The sequence below is a fragment of the Anopheles gambiae genome, chromosome 3 (genome assembly GCF_943734735.2).
Source record: "Anopheles gambiae chromosome 3, idAnoGambNW_F1_1, whole genome shotgun sequence".
Taxonomy (NCBI): Eukaryota; Metazoa; Arthropoda; class Insecta; order Diptera; family Culicidae; genus Anopheles; species Anopheles gambiae.
Window position 1 is genome coordinate 34,510,676 of NC_064602.1, and position 13,612 is coordinate 34,524,287.

Consider the following 13,612-nt stretch of genomic DNA (forward strand, 5'->3'; position numbering starts at 1 on the left):
TGCCCGTGACCTTCCCGTCTGTCTCTGTGTGTCGAAGCCCGGGCAGCATTCGATCCGCGGCGATCACACGCTCTCCATCCCTTTTCTCGATCCCGATCGGACCGGAGCTGTCTCGCTCACGCTCGCCGCCGGGCGCAGTAAAGGCTCGCCATAAAGCTCGCCTTAACTGTAGCAGCCGCGGCGGCACATTGCGCATGCTGTTGCGCATACCAACGCACACAGCCGCACCGAAACCCGAAGCTTGCGCGATCCGAAACCTGCTGCGATCGGAAACCTGCCGCACAGGGTTCGAAGGGCTATCGAGGATCGAGTAAGGTGCCTGCGGTTGTTGCCGTTTGCTTCATTCCACCCATTTTCCGAGCCCAACGAGCGATGGAACGGCCGGACGGACTGGGGAAAAGGGAGCAACAAAAGCACCACCGGTGGTGACTTCTTCACCGCCTTTGCTTTGTTGTGTATGTGTGTTACGGTCGCGGTTTATGCTTCAGTTGACTTCTCTGCTTTGCGCTGCCTGTTCGCTGTCTCCTCCCTTATTTGGGCGAAAGATGGCAACAGTGTGCAGAGTGGCAACGAACAGTGAAGCCTCCCCTACATCTTACATGAGCAGCCCAACGCACACTCTTACAATGGGCAAAGCTCCTTAAGAAACGGACCAGTTTCTTATGCTCCAAAAGCTTTCCAGCCCCTATTCGAAAGCTTTTTCTTATGCTGCCTCTCCCCCCATAGCAGAAGATTGTTCGCTCGTTCGGGTCGTGCGCGCGATCGGGAACCCAGTGGGAGCGGTCACTGCCAATTGGGCCGCGCTCTGATTGGTTCAAATCACGGTCCCGATCGCGAGCTATGGTCCCGGAATGGTGGGACGGATTCCGTGTGTGTGTATGTGCTTCATTGATCCGATTCGCATTACGTTTCACGCTCGATCGATCGTGCACACGGTGCAAGCTTTAGCTAACCGGATAGCAACTACTGAGCGCTTTAACTTCATTTCAAGGGGTCTGCAGGCTACTGTAAAGAAATTACTGTCATTTAATCTGTTTAGGAAGCAACTGGAAAGAATTGGAAGATGGAAATTGTTTTTTTAATGTTATAATTTTTTTATTGTTTCATGCGATCAACAAATTATGATTAGTAGGTATTTCGTGGATGTTTTATTGATTGATAAAGGTACACTGTTGGAAAATCATTATGTATTGATAGAACAAAACCATTTATTAAAAATGACACAAAGCAGTGATTGGTGTGCGATTTAGATTTTGTTTATCTCCTTTGTTCCATTTTGCTTTACTTTCCCAGTTTTTCTTTGTATTCTATGGCTATTTAGCCTTTTAAATATTCCAATATCCAATTGGAATTGGATCCTTTTTCCAATATCCTCAATATAAATAGTATTTTTTATGAATTCCTACATCCTGATAGATTTATAGACTCCGCGAGGCAAGTCATTTGTTTCTTGTTTGTTTGTTTGTTTGTTTGTTTGTTTGTTTGTTTGTTTGTATATTGTGTTCTTTAGTATTTGTGCTCGATTTGTTCCTACTAAGAGTGCACATGAGACCGGTAATGTAATCTTACAGGCATTGTGAGTTTTAAATCCAAACAAATATGTAAAAATAATGTAAAGTATTATTCTTTCACTTGTACAGAAGGAAGCTTCTCATTGTTACGTCCTTTTGCCAGCATTTCACCCTCCCAAACCCATATTCGATCGTACAGCAGTGCATAAATAATCATCTCCCATCAACTTTGTTGAACTGGCGATATGAAATTTATATCGCATCCGATCTTCATTACCATACACGAACAATGTAAATCAAAGCCCATTTCCATCGTGCATATCTTTACACCACCACCTCCACTGGCACTTTCCCCCTCCCCAACCCAATCATCACGAAGCCAAAGTTCGAGTTACTTAACCAACAAAACGGCCACTACATCCCCCACCCCCGAGACGACCTTTACGGCGCGCTGCCCGCGACGGAAACATGTCAACCTCTCATGCCAGTTCATTCAAACAATTGCGATCGTTTGACTTTTATCACTCAATTCGTGCCGCTGTCGCGCCCGCCAGACCCGTCAGCACGTCACCGGGCATACACACCGCGCGCGCGAGAGGTGTCAGTGAATTGCTGTCAAAACTGCGAACGTTTTCATTCTTCAACCTGAAGCTGTCAGCCTCCACGCTCCACGCGGGACCTGACTTGGCTGCGATTTTGCGGGCTGACGCCACCATCGATTTCCACCCGCTCAGCAAACAAACAAACAAAAAAGAGCAGAAAATAATAACAACAAGCTACTGCAACAACAGAGAGTGCGACCGGTGGGAAAAACAATACGATCCAAATGCCTCCGATGAGTCTTGCCAGCAGCAAGTTCTCTGCAGCCCCGTTTGGGGGTTCGCTATACGCTTTTCTTTTTTGCTTTAAGTCAGCCACTGTATCCACCGCTTTTCGATGTTTTTGTTTCGCTTAATTCAAGCGCTCAAAAGCGCTCTCTTCATACGCGGGGCGAGTTGCCACCGCCAAAGCCAAAGCGCCGGTCACACATCACTCCACTATCACGCGCGATGCCCCGGACCCGGTGCAGGCTGACGGAAAACATGGCAGTTCGACGTGCCGACGTTCTCCGCACGACGGCTGCAACTGCAGTGGAAAGATCTCCTTCACTACCCTCCCTCTCCACCCTTGCAGCACGATCGGGCCTAGGGAAAAAGGCAAGTTTCGCTCCGCAAAAGGGCGAAAGAAAAACCACATCACTGCCAGTTGAAATTAAACGCAATAAAATACTCTCCTGGACGCTTGGAAATATTAAAAGGCTGTCAATTTCATGTGTCATGGGGTTTCGGTTGGGGCGCTCACGATGCTTTTCTGGCCCTGTTGCATCCGGTGCGGGGGAAAAAACCACGAGCTTCTTCACCGGACAACGCCGAACGTAAGGGAAGAAGTCACTTCATTCACTGCGGACCATCGTCTGCAAAGTTTTCGCGCAACGAGAAGCGGATGGGAACCGTTCTGAATGGGCTGTGGCCTTGCATCATTCAATACGCCGCCAACTCCAAATGCCTCCTCTCGGGCAGCTCGAATTCGAGAGCTTCCTTTTGCTCCCTCCGTACACCGGATGTTTATTATTTATTCAAAATTCATTCAATTCGATCGACTGTTTTTCCCCTGCCGGGGGGGACCGTTTGCCTGCGGATTCACACAATTCCACAATGATTGACGTACGTATGGGCACGATCGATCGTGCTGCGCCCGTACTTGACCGATTATGCATAGCTCCGGTTTTGTTTTTTTGTTGGCCCTGCTCGTCCTTTTCGACTGCAGATATTCAAATCCTTGACCTCGAGCTGCTTCTCAATGTGGTTGCTTTCCAATCGAGTTCATGATTTATCCTTACGGACTTCCATCAAGGTCTAAAGCCCCAGAAAACTCAAAATTTGCATATATTTATTTTGTGCAAACACACAGATGGTCCTTATAAAGGTGTACCGAAACCCGAAAGGAAATTGATTGCTCCCCAAACGAAGGAACAAAAATATATTAAAAACCAAACTCTGCAAAGACACTTTGAGCTACAATGTCATACTGCTTCTTGTCTTTCTCTCAGTCAAAATTAATTCCATAATCTGCGATGATAAACAACTTTTGCTTGCTTGCGGATTAGAGCGATATCTCCTGCTTTTGATGGCTTCCACTGTTGGCCAAAAGGGCATCCTTTCCCTCCGCGACTTTTCGTGCTCGGAACAGGCTGACCAGCAGAAGCAGCTCTTCAAAAAGGCCGGACAGCTGGCTTGGTGGACCGACCGCCAGCGCGCATGGGTGGGCTGTGGTTATTAGATGGACATGTTTACTACACCACACGCATCAACCCCCCATCTCCTCGTTGGCCCATTCTTTGCGTCTCCGACATGTGCGCGAGCCTTCGCGTCGGGCAGTAGACCACGCCGCCGCCGCCGCCAGTAGCACAACGGCACCACGCCACAGCTATAAGCGAAATCTCCCGATCATCGTAAGCATCGTTAGAGACAATGTTTTCACTCCCGTTTAGAGACTGCAGAAGGGGAAGTGAATGGATTTGGACGAACATCTCGTCTACAGCACATGCGGCTACATGCCCAGCCTAGATAACGATCTGGTAGACATAAATCTTTTTCAATCTATTTAAAATTAATGTTATAGTTAGGCTAGCGCCTTTTTGCCTCTGGAATCGGGGGGGAAGCACTTGTAACGGGCCTTCTCTCTGTCTCTCTCTTTCTCCGATCCACTAATGGATCTTTTTCGATGATGTTCCTCCCAAAATACAGTAGAAAAAAAACTCATCTCTTGGGGGAGGGAACGGCCTTCTTTTCTCTGATCAGCTACTACCACCACAGTAGCCTCCCGGCCTCCGTTCATCAGGCTGTGTGCCTCAGACGACGGTTCATAGTGGAAGATCGTCTCACCGAGATTCGTTCGATCGTTTCTAAGCGCTGCTAAGCCGCTACCCTGCCATCTATTAGTGTTCAGCGCGCACGGCAAGCTATGGGGACGGTAGAGAGCGTGGACTACCGAACACTTTGAGGACGAATTTTAAACGCTTGGAGCGTTTTCAACCACCTCCGAGCCAGGAAGGAGGGACAGGGAAGGACAGGGAAGAGTGCTTTCTCGCTTGAGCGCGATGAGAAATTCATCAAATCAGTTTGTACAACATTAATGTATGGTAAATTTATGCACATACATTGTCTAAATGGATCCCGACTGGACGGGCCGGAAAGGATGGAAAGCTTCCAAATCCTTCCACACAGGTCCGTGCTGGGAAGGGAAGAAACACGAGTAGCGTCACATAACAGGCTGACGCCGGTGTGAAGATGGTTCGTAAAATGAAGATTAAATTTATGTTCTAGAAAGTATTAGAATTTTAAAATTGTTTTTTTTTTTTAAGAATTAAATGACAATTTTAACTTATTTAAAGCTAATTTTATGCCACACTTTAAGACATATAGGATACATCCTGTCATAACTAATTCATCAAAATGATGATCAATTTATGACAAATTGAACAATAAATTTCCACATATTGAACCAAATTTACTAAATACATTAAAAAAACAATAATCAATCACCAAACATATCGATCCTCATCCTCTATCATCCTAATACAATCAAAACTTGCTTAAATATCATAGAATACGGTCCTTCTTCGTCATCTCCGTCCCATTTGCCGTGAACCATTTACCGTTTAGCTTCCATCAAAACACAGCCTCCAAGCAACGGCTCCATCTATCGCACCATTTCGTAGACACAGCCACGGAAAACCACAGTAGCCAAAGCTCAATCTTCGTCCACTACAGACACTGTCTCACAGGACCACCACCACCACCATCGGTCTCAATACTCATCCCCCAATCCCCTCCGAGCGCACGGTTCGTCGTCTGCAGCGAACCAATGATTTACATAAAATTGATTCCGATTAAATGACCGCACCGTCGAACCGTCGCGCGTACTTTTAGTCCCTAATGTTTTATTATAATAAACATCTTCGTGCCGATGTCCAAACCGCGCTGGTTGGACGCGTATTTCGGTGGACGCGAGACGGCCGATGTGTTGTTCGAACGATCGCAATCGCCGCAATGCCATCCTTCGCATTGACGTTCGTGGCCGTACGGGACGAGCGCGATAGCCGGAGCGGCAAGAACGGCCCAGCAGACACACGAACACGGGACCGGACGGACAGATTATGAATTGAAATGTGACAGTGCCACTTGTATTACGCCCCATGCGGACGTATTACGCGTTCGTGGCGAGCGTGTTGTCAGCTGACCGTTCTGTCTGCCCGCTTGCGGAATCACCTTCGGCACCGCACTTTGCATGTCATTCGCTGAAAGTGTTCGTCTGCCTGTGCCTGTTCGTTGCTGATTCTTCGTTACTACGGTGCTTGTGCCATTCCCTTATCCGTCGTTTGGGTCGTTTGGGTGTGTGCTGTTGTTCTTGTTTCACTCTTTGATCTGCGCATCTTCTGCACACCGCAAGCCACTCTCCCGCTCTAATAGACCTTTTTCTCGGTCGATCACACTTTGTCGATCGTGCGCTCGGCTTGTGCGCTAATCACGATTTTGTAATTTGCAAAACCGGCAATTTTCGCTCCCTTCACCTTCCGTGTACCGATGCTGCGGCCAGGAGGAAACACGAAAAATCAAACCAAGTGCATCATGCAAATGCAGGTTTTCTTTTTTTTTGCCTCATGCCAATGTTGCCCGGGTGGTGGTGCAGGCGGCTACCGCGCAAGAGACTGCTTCCGCTACGCGATCGGCAGTTCTACCATGCGCACGGTTCTAACCCGATCGTTTACGCGCGCGCACTCCTCGCCCAAGTGCGTGCCACGGTCGTGATCGTGCCTTTAGCCAAAACTGACCGACCGACGCTGCCAACCATTCGCCGGAAAACAGGGTGCAACTGTTTTTGAGGATGGTTTTTTTTATTATTTTGCCCCCTGGTAAACCATGCGCACGAGCGAACGATTTAATATTGTTCACTTTGCCAAACTGCGACAGGTTTCGTTTTGCATACCGACAGACACACACACGCACGCTAAACGCAAATTCGTCATTAACGTTCCGGCACGTACGGCAGCGCCATTAGAATATCTGCCTGCACCAGAAAAACAAAAAAGCAGCAAACTTTGGTTGCGCCAAACTTCCGAAATAGATCATTAACGGTTGCGGAGAGACCGGAATCGGGTTGGCAGTGTTAGTATTGGAATGAATTATTTGCCCATTGCGTGTCAAGCTGCGTAGGAATGCTTGCCCTAAAGCTTCTGGATGCAGCAAAATAACCCGCAAATTGCAGACACACACACACATACTCTAATGAAAACGTTTTGATTGCTGCCGAGTTTTTCGGTGCACCCGTGGGGCGAAAAGCATTATTCATTCTGAACGCGATAATAAAATGTTTTATGAAGTATTTTTTACTCATTTTTAACGATAGAATTAAACATTCAATTTATTTCTGTTCTTGCTCTGCGTGGAAGAAATCAAGAACTTTCTGTTTTACACCTTGAGCTTAAGGACAGTGGATCGAAGTGTATCGATCAGTCTCGATCAGTGGTTGGCACCACCGGTCGATCGGCCTCTATCCTTGTTCTAGGAATTCTCCCATTGGCCCTACCTCATACCTTTCTAATGGAAATTAAAACCTCTCTAATCCCCGTGGATTCCATCTAACGGCACACACAAGCGCACCGAGTGTGGATCTTCAGGAGGGTGAAAAAAAACGGTTCCCTCATAGGAAAGTGAAAACCAGAAGGTGCAATTTAAGGATGCGCCTTGCTTCGCTTCTCCTATTTTCTGCTCTCCGTCTTTGCTTTCTTTCTTCAAATTTTCCACCCCACACAAAAAATCACCTGCTTCTTCACCGCGAAGATGCGCGCTGCTTGCCGTTGCAGGTGGACATGTGATTAAGGATCAACGTTTTATGTGTGGTGTGGAGTACGTTTTATGTTGCGCACAGCCAGGCTCACCAGGGCACTTCTGGGTAATGATCGGCTCGGAACGCTGCACTTCTCGCGCGGCATCACAACCATTAAATCATCTATTTATGGTTGGGCCGATGCTCGCCAGTGCTGCACAAACTCGACGGGCGACCCAAAAAACGACACGTGTTTCTGTGTGTTTCAGCCACAGAGAAAGAGATCACTGTAAAACCTATTTATCTGTTTGTGCTAATTGTTAACCATATTTATGGGCTGACTATTCCGAGATCCGTACCAGGAGGCATCTGTCTCGACCGTCCTGTTCATTACAGGACGCTATAAAATCATGTTTATGCCCGCAAAACTATGGCTGACGGGGAATTGTTTCGTTTTACGCACAATGGTGCGCACGGTTTTATTGTTTTGCGCAATTATTCTTTCTTTATTTCTGGGCGCCAGTTTTGTATTTTTAATGCAAGAAGGTCGTTAAGTTTCTGCACCTTGAGTTGCGTAATAACGTACAGTTTTTAAGGATCTTTTTTAAGCAAAAATGAATGCTCCAAAGTATTTACATTAATTATTATAATACAACACGAACAAAAATGTGGCGTAACTTTACGGGATGGCTTTCACTGGTATTATGACCAGTTATTATTATAATGAACAGAAAAAGTGTACATTTGTGACGAACTCACTTGCTCAACAACCTCTAAAATCTAATTATTGCTTCTGTCTGCTGCAGGAATATTCAGGACCACTCTCAGTGTTCTGAGTGCCAATTATGCTGGTCAATAACTGCGGACGAGCTTACGCCAATTATTGAACAATTTAAATGAACAGTGCTCAAAATTTACAACAACAAAAAGCATAAATAGTGCAATAAAATGTAAATATTAATTGATTGTTTTATCATTAAATCTGTCAGGACTTTCTACTGCATAGTTTACTTCACAGACTTCATGTATCTTCAAAAAGAGCTGCAGATAAACGCTTCTATACACAAGCAATGTTCACCCACCTAAACCTCATTCCACTCGCAGCTGGAGGGAGCATACCGATCTGTACCGAAACTGCTCCATGTCATGTGCAAACAAGAACGGTAGTGCTTTTTAATAACACACCATATCGCTCAAGCAGGTCAACGCAGGCCCCAACCACACTGACAGCAAACCGACAGCAGCAGCACACATTGCCAACATTGCCTTCCATCCCAAAAGCTGCCTGCTCCCTCGGGGGAAAAATTCTTTCACAAATCCCGAAAAAAACAACTCCCCTCACTGCTGCTGCTGCTGCTAATGATACCCTTGTGTGCGCTGTGGACTAGGGGATTTATTTCGAAGCGTCGGGTGCTTCTGCTGCCCCTGCAGCGCCCGGTTTGATTTCTGCGCAAAGCGCCTCCGTACCTTCTACGACGCGGTGGGCTCGAGATTTGTGATCCATTTTTACCCCCTTACTCTTCTTCTTCTTCTTTTCGCATCAATTTCCAACTGCTCCAACGCCCGCAAGCTGTTGAAGCTGTTTGGTGGCGGTGCGTTTTCTTAGGAAGTGTAAACGAGCCGTTGGGCGAGCCGGCCGTCTTAAACAAGCATTAAATCTCGACTAAATTCCGCTTCCGCACAGGGCTATAATCAAGGGGCCGGGGCCTGTGCCAATGCGGTTCGTGACTCGGCTCGACCACCACACTCACATACACACGCACGCAAACACGTGCTACTTGGGACTCCACCGACGGTTGCCGACTAATGCGGAGCCAGCTAAGCCTTGCCTACCTTTGTGCGCACCCGAAGTGATATTTAAATTCATACTTCCAAAACACACACACACACCGATCTACACCGGATTATTAAGCGCCCGGAATGTCCCTGAGCGTCTTCTCCGTAAGTTGGAGTCGGATTCTTAAAATATCCTTTTTTTGAAAAAAAAAAAGAAACCTTTTGCTTGCTCACCTCCCGGAGGCTAGTTACTCATTCGCGTCCAAGTTTCTGTCCATGGATTTTGTTTTTTTTTTTTTTCACCAGAATCTCTGCGCAATCGTGTGCAATATTGCACACGTTAGAATTCCGGCGAAAAATTCAAACCTACCCCGGCGGCTAATTGCACTCTACCATGCAAAAACGCACCAGCACAGTGGGGGGGGGGGGTTCTTTTTGGGATTTTCTGAGAGATGTCTGCATTTGCCGCAAGCATCCCGTGCTGAAAATTACCACTCTGAGTCTGTGTGTGTGTGTATGTGGTATGGGCGAGTGGTGATTTTTCATTTTATTAGATTACCTTCGCTGGTTGTGTATCACGCACCCAAACCGAACCCAAAAGCAGCGATTGATTTGTGCCAAACAGGGGGTGAAAGATGCAAGCGGCCGATACAAACCACCAGTAGCACCTTTCACTTTTATCCGATCGCCAATCATAATCATCGATATGCTAGAATTAGCGATAATGATCTCTGCTTTCCGAGCAGACAGAGCGAGAGCGAGAGAGGGAGAAAAATGAACCCCCTCCCGGCAGGCTCCCCCTATTAAAACGAACCACCAAAAAGGACCCGCAAGGTAGGCGCTTGGCAAAATTTGTCTAATACTTTAATACCATCTAATTCCTCGCCAGGCTGCTGCTAGATTCCAGGCCAACCACCACTGATCGACACGCTTGCGTGTCCCGTGTCCAGGGAGAAACCCCCGTTGAACCTCACCGTCGCCGAACGGAAGGTGAAAATAAATCGTGAAATCGATACCTGTAATAATAAATTATAAATAATCATTCAATTTAATGATATTATTTATGAATATACGGTATTGGCTCGCGATACTTGCCCCCCTCCCCCGCTCCACGGGCTTACGCGTCTACGGACGCGTTGAAATCCGCGCCGCGCGTCTAGGAGCATGACGGAGCCGGTTTATGCATCGCTCCGCTCCGTTCCGTGCCCGATTTGTACCCGCTTCACAAATTGCTTTTATTATTTGCTGCTACCAATTTTCCCCCAACCTGGTACGGTAAGCGATACCCTTTGAACGAGAGGGAGCTGCGGGTTGGTGGTTGCCTTTTTCTCTATCTTTGACGATTATTTCCCAACGGCTTTTTAAGGAAGCTAATCTGTGCGGGTAATCGAGAACAGCAGCAATAGAATAGGGCCGTAAATTGTATCTCCTCCGAAGGGGGGAGAAGAGACCCATACAATGTCCGTATCGGAAGCAACGGAACGATTTGTGCACTGCTGCCCCGGTACCAAAATCCATGCGACTTTTCGCTAACGGATTGATTAAATGGCGCCCGATTAGACGATCCGATAGAAGCACTTTTCAGGCTTAACGGATTGAGCGAGATACACCGTCGCGGCGACAAGATACATGTTGCATACATGTGTACTACATTTTAAGAGCCCCCCTCGCTTTCTTTCGGATTGCAATGAGTTCAGACACACTTAAAACTTCGTTTAACATATTTCATATTCGTTTTTTATTTTTCACTTTCTTTTCTGAAGTACATTCTTTCATACACACATCCTCCCCCAGGTATTTTTCGAAGAAACTAAAAAAAAAAACTAACGCACACAACTAGATCCGCGAGAGAGTGCGAATCGGCAAAGAAAAAAAAACATACACACACACACACACACCTCCTCCTCCCCTTGGTGTTTTTCGCAAAGTGATCCCGTAGAACGTGAACGCAAAAACACACACACAAAGCACGCAGGCAAGCACACACACACCTCACTCCTCCCCCCCCCCCCACGTGTTTTCGCAAGGTGATTCCGTAGGAGATCGCCAAACAGCAAAAGCACACATACACACACATACACAGCCATGCACGCATGCAAGCACACATACACACACATACACAGCCACGCACGCATGCAAGCACACATACACACACATACACAGCCATGCACGCATGCAAGCACACATACACACACACACATACACACATACCTACCCCTCCCCCTCTCTTGGTGTTTTTCGCAAGGTGATCCCGTAGGATCTCGTTATGCGAAGCGGCAAAAACACACACAGCCACGCACGCAGGCATGCACACACATACACACACATAGACGCGCGCGCGCACGCACGCACGAACGCACGAGGGAGCGTAAAGGTTCTATACGTTGCCGGTCTCCCCCTCCCGTGTTCTCGTTCTCCGAGAAGGCTGATGTGTGCACGTTTGTGCGTGTACCTTTGCCGTCCCTCCTCTCCTTCCTCATCCGTTGACCGTTCGTTGTAAGCTGGAGGATTAGTTCAGCGCTGTTGAAGAAATGAAAGTTAAGAATAAGATTACTCACTCTTTTTCCGTATGCTTTGTGTGTTATCATAACTTACCTTATTGCAAACAAAATCCGGAATGAAGCTCCTTGTTTAGAATATTCCGCATTCGATCACATCCTCGGCGATGCTCGACGCCATCAGTGGATGAAAGCAGGAAAAGAAACAAAGAAAAGCATCAGTCACCATCAGCATCATCTTACTCTCACACTTTTACATCGGTTGATGATTCTTACCTTTTCAAATTCACCAAAACAAACAGCGATGGAACCAAATCCAGAACACCAAAATCACACACGATTTCTGGAGCAAACCGACACATCCTCCCCCTCCAATTGTTTGCCACAGACTGACGTGTGTGTGAGCAGCAATGTTCTTGAAGCGGTCAGCAACGGTAAAGCACACACAAGAAGAAGCGAGACGGCTATACGAGTAGCGAATTACGCCGCCGCACACACAGCGCGCGTCATAATTTTATGCGCGAAAATCTTGAAATTTAAGTTATTCATGACAAATTGTATCGACGTTTTTATACTCTGGCGAACTTTTACGAAAGATATGTAAAAACTTGATGTAGTGCATTTAAATTTAGAGCAATATCATTAGCAGAACATAACATTTTGATATTTGTTTGTAAATTCAGATCCTAGGAGCTACTACTTTTTTGAACAATAAGTGTAGAAACACAAATTTTGTCTGAGTCCAGAACAGCAACAGGGAAGATGTCGTACCCTGAGTGTGGAGATGTGTGTGTGTATGTGGTGAACGTTGCCGCGTCAAGCGTGCTGTAGGATACAATGCGTGTAGGAGGGGGTAAAATCGCTTGGCTCATTGAAAATACAGGCAAAGTTGGCGCGAAGAAAACGCAACACTGCGGATTGTATGGAAAATGTTGCGCGTTCAATCCGATTGCCATGCGATTGTCCTGGGGGTGTACACAGACAGCAATCCCTAGCACCGGGTGGCTAAATTATTGAACCCATCAAAACCCCTTGGCGCTGTCTCGCGGGACTAATTGGTTGCGATTCAGTTGCGGGGCCACAAATCGGGTTACGATTTAAATTAGACTTTATCGATGATCGATCGATCACCCACACACGCACGCCCGGGCACGGGACAGACCCATGCCCCATGTCACCGAGTATCGGGACACTAAATTTGCTGCCCGTTTCTTTGCGGCAACGCGTTGCCACGCGTGCCACACAATCGCCCGGTACGCGTTTCGGATGCATTTATTTCACTCAAACTGGTCAGCCAGATTGACAGCCGACTAATTATGGGACGTTTAATGCATCGATGCCTGCCCGGATCGGACAAGCACAGCACCCCGCATCCGCGTGATTTACAAGAGCCGGTGGAAACCGATCCGATCTGAATCATTGGTACCACACACTTTCATCAAGCGCAAGTAAAAAGAATGCTCAAGCTTTCGAGATAGAAGTTCTTTTCATTTTTGATCAAACATGTGTGCACTTGTGCGCTGACCGTTACGCGTTACGCAAATGCTCGCACATCGGTCGGAGTTCAATCGAACTCTTCACCAAAGGGTGCCGCCAAAATGCGGTTCGGGACATTAAAGAGTTGCAGCATGAACGCAAGCACATGCGCACTGAAAGGAAGGGAGAGAAAACAGTCGCAAAAATCGTTATAAGAGATGCTTAATCCCTGCTTCAATGGTTTCGGTATCTTGGTAAGAGTTGGTACAACACACAGCAAAAAAAAATCATACACATGATCATTGGCGATCTCTTGGGAAGGAAAGTACAGACAAAAAACGCACTCGGATGCATATTACTGTACGTCACTGCACTTAGGGAGGGCTCTGCAAAGGGACGCATCGGGACGCGGGACCACCGTCACTATCTTGCGTGGATGGACCTCGAATCTTGAATCTCGCAAGCCTCCAACCCTCCAATCCT

The 13,612-nt window shown here is 47.0% G+C and overlaps 1 long non-coding RNA gene across 1 annotated transcript; it reads right to left on the bottom strand.

Annotated features, from left to right (window-relative positions):
• Positions 1-10,865: 10,865 nt before the first annotated feature.
• Positions 10,866-12,625, bottom strand: LOC133393776 (uncharacterized). Its single transcript, XR_009766381.1, has 2 exons — positions 11,751-12,625; positions 10,866-11,675 (listed from the first exon to the last, which is right to left on the bottom strand). It is a non-coding gene; the product is annotated as an uncharacterized LOC133393776 (long non-coding RNA).
• Between the last annotated feature and the right edge of the window lie 987 nt (positions 12,626-13,612).